We start from the raw sequence: 6,208 nt of genomic DNA on the forward strand, positions 1-6,208 counted from the left end.
GCTTCAGAAAGCTTGTGGTTTTTTTACTTGACTGTTTTACTGCTGAAGTGGTGCTTTAGGTCAAAAGTTGTTTACTGCTTATCCATGATAAGATTGATGAAATACCAGAAGTTCACTTTGATGTTTGAATGCAAAATGTAGGAAGTTCAGTAGTGTTGTTCAATATAGTACGTATCTTGGTCACAAGTTTAGTGATAGCTTTTGAGGGAAATGCGCTGTCATTGTCACGACAGTCGTTAAATTTATTTTGTTTGTTCCCATGACTGAAGTGCGTTTTACCTACCTTCAAACAGTCACACCTGCGGGCAGGATAACGTAGTGTTGTATTTCTTTTCGTTTGTTTCACTTGGAGGGAAAAAAGAACAGCCGAAGAAGAAAAGACCATAGAAACGGACATCGAACGACTCAAGGAACAACCTACAGGGCTGAGCCTTCCTCGCAGATCGAGAGATACGGAATTCTCGTTAAAGAGATCAAGGCAGGTGACCATTTAAATATCTCTTGGGTTTCGTGGTACATTTTTATATGGCAATAGCTCATATCTAAATTCTTCCGAAGGACACTTTACTTCCCAGGTTAGTTCTAGTGCAGCGAGCGACCTAAAGTGGAATAATCACATAAAACAAATTGTAAGAAAAGCAAATCCAGACGGGGATTCACGAAAGAAGCGGCTTGTTGATCAGTCCATGTCCCTTACCAAGTGAAATTAACAAAAGAGGTAGAGAAGAACCAATGGAGAGCGGCACGTTTCGTCGCGAAATATTTTATTAAGAGTGAGTTATGGAGATGCTCAACAAGCTCCGGTAGCTATTCAAGAGATGCGTTGCGTATCACGGGGAAGGTTACTGCTGAAATTCCGAGAGCGTGCTTTCAAAGAATATTTGTCAAACATATTACTTTCTCCCTCATGCGCCTCACGAAATAACCATGACGAAAAAACCAGAAAGATCCGAGCTTATGCGGAAATTTATCGACAACTGTCCCTCCCACGTACCGTTCGCGAAAGGAACAGAGAAGGGGGAAATAGAGAGTGGAACCACAGGTATCTGGGGTTGTCTACACTCACGTGTTTATATCAACTATCGAAATTCGGCGCGCTATCGGACAGAGTTAGCACACAGCTGTCTCAACAATTACAGCAGTTAGGAATTCTTGCCAAGAGTGGAGACAAAGCTGACTTCAGCCCTATGGTCCGCATTCGCCTGCATCTTGGACGGGCTACTTTGCGGCAGTCCTCGTGATCAAGGGGCTTCACCGACTGGTCGACTTCCAGCACTACAACTGCAGGCGAACAAACCGCTCGAAGAGGACAACTGAACCAAGCATCTGCAAGAAAATACTCCGAATTCTCGCCAACTAATTTCGAAACTTCGATGTTATGAATCGCGTCCAATTTAAAGTTTTGAGCGGTGGTAACACTCGGAAAGCAGCTGCTCAGCCCGCGAGTCTTTCGCCAGCCCAGAAGCGAGACTTGGGCGCTAATTACGTGAGACTATAGAGGGCACGAGCGCGCCTCACCGCTGCGTCGCTAAGTTTCCGGAACAACGACACAGCAGGCTTACTGGCACGCGCGGAAGACTTAGAGCTGTGTGCACCGTCGCTGCCACCTGCCCCCACAAAGCGACGGAGTTGCCGCAGCTTTCGCGACTTTTGTACGGCTCCAGCTATTGTCGCGTGAACCAGGGAGTATCCGCGAAACGTTTGCGCTCTCTCTCCGTCATGTAAGACTTACTTAATCAGGGCCTACGTAGTGCCTAAATACTCAAGACTTCGTGCTGGCTCCAAAGGAAGACGACAAGAGCTCGACGTCATTGGAATTGTAGCTTTCTGTCGATATTCTGGATTGGATAACTGCGAAGGACTATGTGTTACAGGGTATTGGCGCCGTTGTTGAACACCGGTGTGTTGAAGCAGCCTTCAAGAAGGTAAAAGAAAACTACAAATGGAGAAGGAAATTGAAACCCGAACGGAAAACAGTGTTTAAAATAGCCCATGCGACGGAAATCGCCGAAGCCTTGCGCACTGTTTAGTACAAGTGGGAGCACAGTTAACACAAAAACAGGCGTAATTATAAGGGGAGCTAAGAATAGTGATGAAGAGCAATAGGAAGGATTACGACTGGCTACACATGAAAACTAGCTAATATTTACGTGGATGCTTGAAGGTGGCAGGAGAAAATACAGGGAGCGAAGGGCTATTTATAATTTATACAGAAAGGAGATGGCAGTTGTAAGAGTCGAGGGACATGAAAGGGAAACAGTGGTTGGGAAGGGAGTGAGACAGGATTGTAGCCTCTCCCCGATGCTATTCAATCTGTATATTGACCAAGCAGTAAAGGAAACAAAAGAAAAGTTCGGAGTAGGTATTAAAATCCATGTAGAAGAAATAAATACTTTGAGGTTCACCGATGACATTGTAATTCTGTCAGAGACAGCAAAGGACTTGGGGGAGCAAAAAAATGGTTCAAATGGCTCTGAGCACTATGGGACTCAACTGCTGTGGTCATCAGTCCCCTAGAACTTAGAACTACTTAAACCTAACTAACCTAAGGACATCACACACATCCATGCCCGAGGCAGGATTCGAACCTGCGACCGTAGCAGTCGCACGGTTCCGGACTGCGCGCCTAGAACCGCGAGACCACCGCGGCCGGCTTGGGGGAGCAGTTGAACGGAATGGACAGTGTCTTGAAAGGAGGGTATAAGATGAACATCAACAAAAGCAAAACGAGGATAATGGAATGTAGTCGAATTAAGTCGGGTGATGCTGAGGGAATTAGATTAGGAAATGAGACACTTAAAGTAGTAAAGGAGTTTTGCTATTTGGGGAGCAAAATAACTGATGATGGTCGAAGTAGAGAGGATATAAAATTTATCCTGGCAATGGCAAGGAAAGCGTTTCTGAAGAAGAGAAATTTGTTAACATCGAGTATAGATTTAAGTGTCAGGAAGTCGTTTCTGAAAGTATTTGTACGGAGTGTAGCCATGTATGGAAGTGAAACATGGACGATAAATAGTTTAGACAAGAAGAGAATAGAAGATTTCGAAATGTGGTGCTACAGAAGAATGCTGAAGATTAGGTGGGTAGATCACATAACTAATGAGGAGGTATTGAATAGAATTGGGGAGAAGAGGAGTTTGTGGCACAACTTGACCAGAAGAAGGGATCGGTTGGTGGGACACGTTCTGAGGCATCAAGGGATCACAAATTTAGTTCTGGGGGGCAGCGTGGAGGGTAAAAATCGTAGAGGGAGACCAAGAGATGAATACACTAAGCAGATTCAGAAGGATGTAGGCTGCAGTAGGTACTGGGAGATGAAGAAACTTAGACAGAATAGAGTAGCATGGAGAACTGCATCAAACCAGTCTCAGGACTGAAGACCACAACAACAACAACTGTTTCAGCATACGCATTAACTTCATCTGTGAGATCTGGAATCAATCTGCTTATGATAAGCGGCGTTACATTAAAGTATTCATTTTATGTGACTGAAGGAATGATTAGTGTCAAAATAATTTGTCTTACAGAGTTCATCTGGGGGATGTTTCCAGAATGAGATTTTCACTCTGCAGCGGAGTGTGCGCTGATATGAAACTTCCTGGCAGATTAAAACTGTGTGTCCGACCGAGACTCGAACCTTGTTCAAAATCTTGACTATTTCAAAACCACATAAAACATGCAAGTAATGAGAACTATTCCGCAGATTCGAGCTGATAGTCTAAGTGAGAAACATAAAAATATCTTAAATGTTTCTGGAACCTATTATCTGGCTGAAACTGGAACGTTGTAAGCTACTATCCGTAATTAACAGGCTAGGCCATCCCTACTTCTAACTGCCCGCAAAGTGGAGAAAACACAACCAGGCCTTTAGATGTAGGAATTACTAATTTCGTGGGGTCGAGGTTGACAACGGAATGGAAAAATAAGTGGGAAAGGGCCATGTCACAGCACCTGCAGTTAGTGGGAATAAAGAAATCTTCCACTTAATGCCCAAAACATGGGGTCCCACTATGAGGAAGAACACATGGAGGAGCGAAAACAGTGTCTCAAAATGAGCAAGCATTATTTCAGGTCGTCTGACGATCGAATCACTTAGAGAATTCGCTACCATTCGCAGTAAGGTGGAACGTACTGCATCACCTGCTGCTTGACTGTTGCAAGTCATCAGTCTGGCGTCAGTATTGGGGTTTCATAACTCTATAGTTTGAATCTCAGGGCGACGACTACTATGGACGATGTCGTCATCATGAGAAACGGAACTGGCGTTCTACGGATCGGAGCGTGTAATGTTAGATCCCTTAATCTGGCAGGTAGGTTAGAATATTTCTAAATGGAAATGGATGGGTTGAAGTTAGATATAGAGTGAATTAGTGAAGTTTGGCGACAGGAGGAACAGGACTTCTGGTCAGGCGAATACATGGTTACAGTTACAAAGTCAAATAAGGGTAATGGAGGAATGGGTTTAATAATGAATAATAAAATAGGAATGCGGTTACGCTACAGTAAACAGTGTAGTGAACGCATTATTGTACCCAAGATAGGGATGAAGTCCACATCTGCTACTTTAGTATAAGTTTATAAGCCCAACTAGCTCCGAAGATGATGAAGAAATAAAAGAAATTATTCAGATAGTTAAGGGAGACGAAAATTTAATTGCGATGGGGGACTGAAATTCGATAGTAGGAAAAGGAAGAGAAGGAAAGATACTAGGTGAGTCCGCAGCTCGTGGTCATGCGGTAGCGTTCTCGCTTCCCACGCCCGGGTTCCCGGGTTCGATTCCCGGCGGCGTCAGGGATTTTCTCTGCCTCGTGATGACTGGGTGTTGTGTGATGTCCTTAGGTTAGTTAGGTTTAAGTAGTTCTAAGTTCTAGGGGACTGGTGACCATAGATGTTAAGTCCCATAGTGCTCAGAGCCATTTGAACCATTTGATACTGGGTGAATATGGGCAGGTGGAAGGGAAAGAATGAGGAAGCCAACTAAGAGAATTTTGCGCATCGATGACGCTTGGTTTAAGAATCCTGAAAGAAGGCTGTACAGTCTACGAGAAAGAGACCAAAGACACCAGGAGGTTTCCGGTTGATTATACAATGGTAATACAGAGTTTTCGGAACCAGATCTTCAATTGTAATATATTCCCAGGGGCAGATGTGGACTCTGCCCACAATTTATTGTTTGAAATGAAATGAAATGAAATGAGTGTATGGCATTATTGGCCGCGAGGACCCATCCGGGGAAGTTCGGCCGCCGAGTGCAAGTCTTATTTCAGTCGGCACCACACTGGGTGACTTGCGTGCCGGTGATGAGGATGAAAAGATGACAACACAACACCCAGTCCATGAGCGGAGAAAATCTCCAACCCGGCCGGGAATCAAACCATGGCCCGTTGCATGGGAGGCAAGTACGTTACCACTCAGCTAAGCAGGCGGACAATTAATTGGTTATCAAATGTAGATTAACGCTCCTGAAATTGCAAAAAGGTAGGAAATTAAGGAGGTGGGACCTGCATAATCTGAAAGACCCAGAGGTTGTTGAGAGTTTCGGAGGGAGCATTAGGCAACGGTTGACTAGAACAGGGGAACGGATTACAGTAGAAGACGAATGGATAGCTTTAAGAGATGAAATAGTTAAGACAACAGAGAATCAAATAGGAAAATTAAAGAAACTTTTGGAAAAAAGAGAAGCTGAATGAATATTAAGAGCTCAGAAGAAATCCCCGTAGTCAGCAAGGTGGACTGGGCATATGGAGACGCTATACAAGGGAGATGAACTTGAAGCGCGAAGTTATAGAAATGGAAGAGGACATGGATGAAAATGGGATGCGAGAGAATGTAGATGAAAATGGGATGGGAGATATGATGTAATGAGAAGAATTCGAGAGTGCAATGAAAGACCGAAGTCGCAACAAGGTCCCAGGAAATAGACGACGTTCTGTCAGAACTACTGATAGCTTTGCAAGAGCCGACCATGACAAAACTCTTACATCTGGTGTACAAAAATTATGAGACAGGCTAAATACATTCAGACTTCAAGAAGAATGTAGTAATTCCAATTGAAGGAAAGCAGGTGCTGACAGGTGCCAAAATTCCCATACTGTTAGTTTAATAAGTCATGGTAGCAAAATACTAGCACGAATTTTATACAGAAGAATGGAAAAACTGGAAGAAGCCGACGTCGGGGAAGATCAGTTTGGATTTCGAAGGAATGGAG

The sequence above is a fragment of the Schistocerca nitens genome, chromosome 2 (assembly GCF_023898315.1).
Source record: "Schistocerca nitens isolate TAMUIC-IGC-003100 chromosome 2, iqSchNite1.1, whole genome shotgun sequence".
NCBI classification, from domain to species: Eukaryota; Metazoa; Arthropoda; class Insecta; order Orthoptera; family Acrididae; genus Schistocerca; species Schistocerca nitens.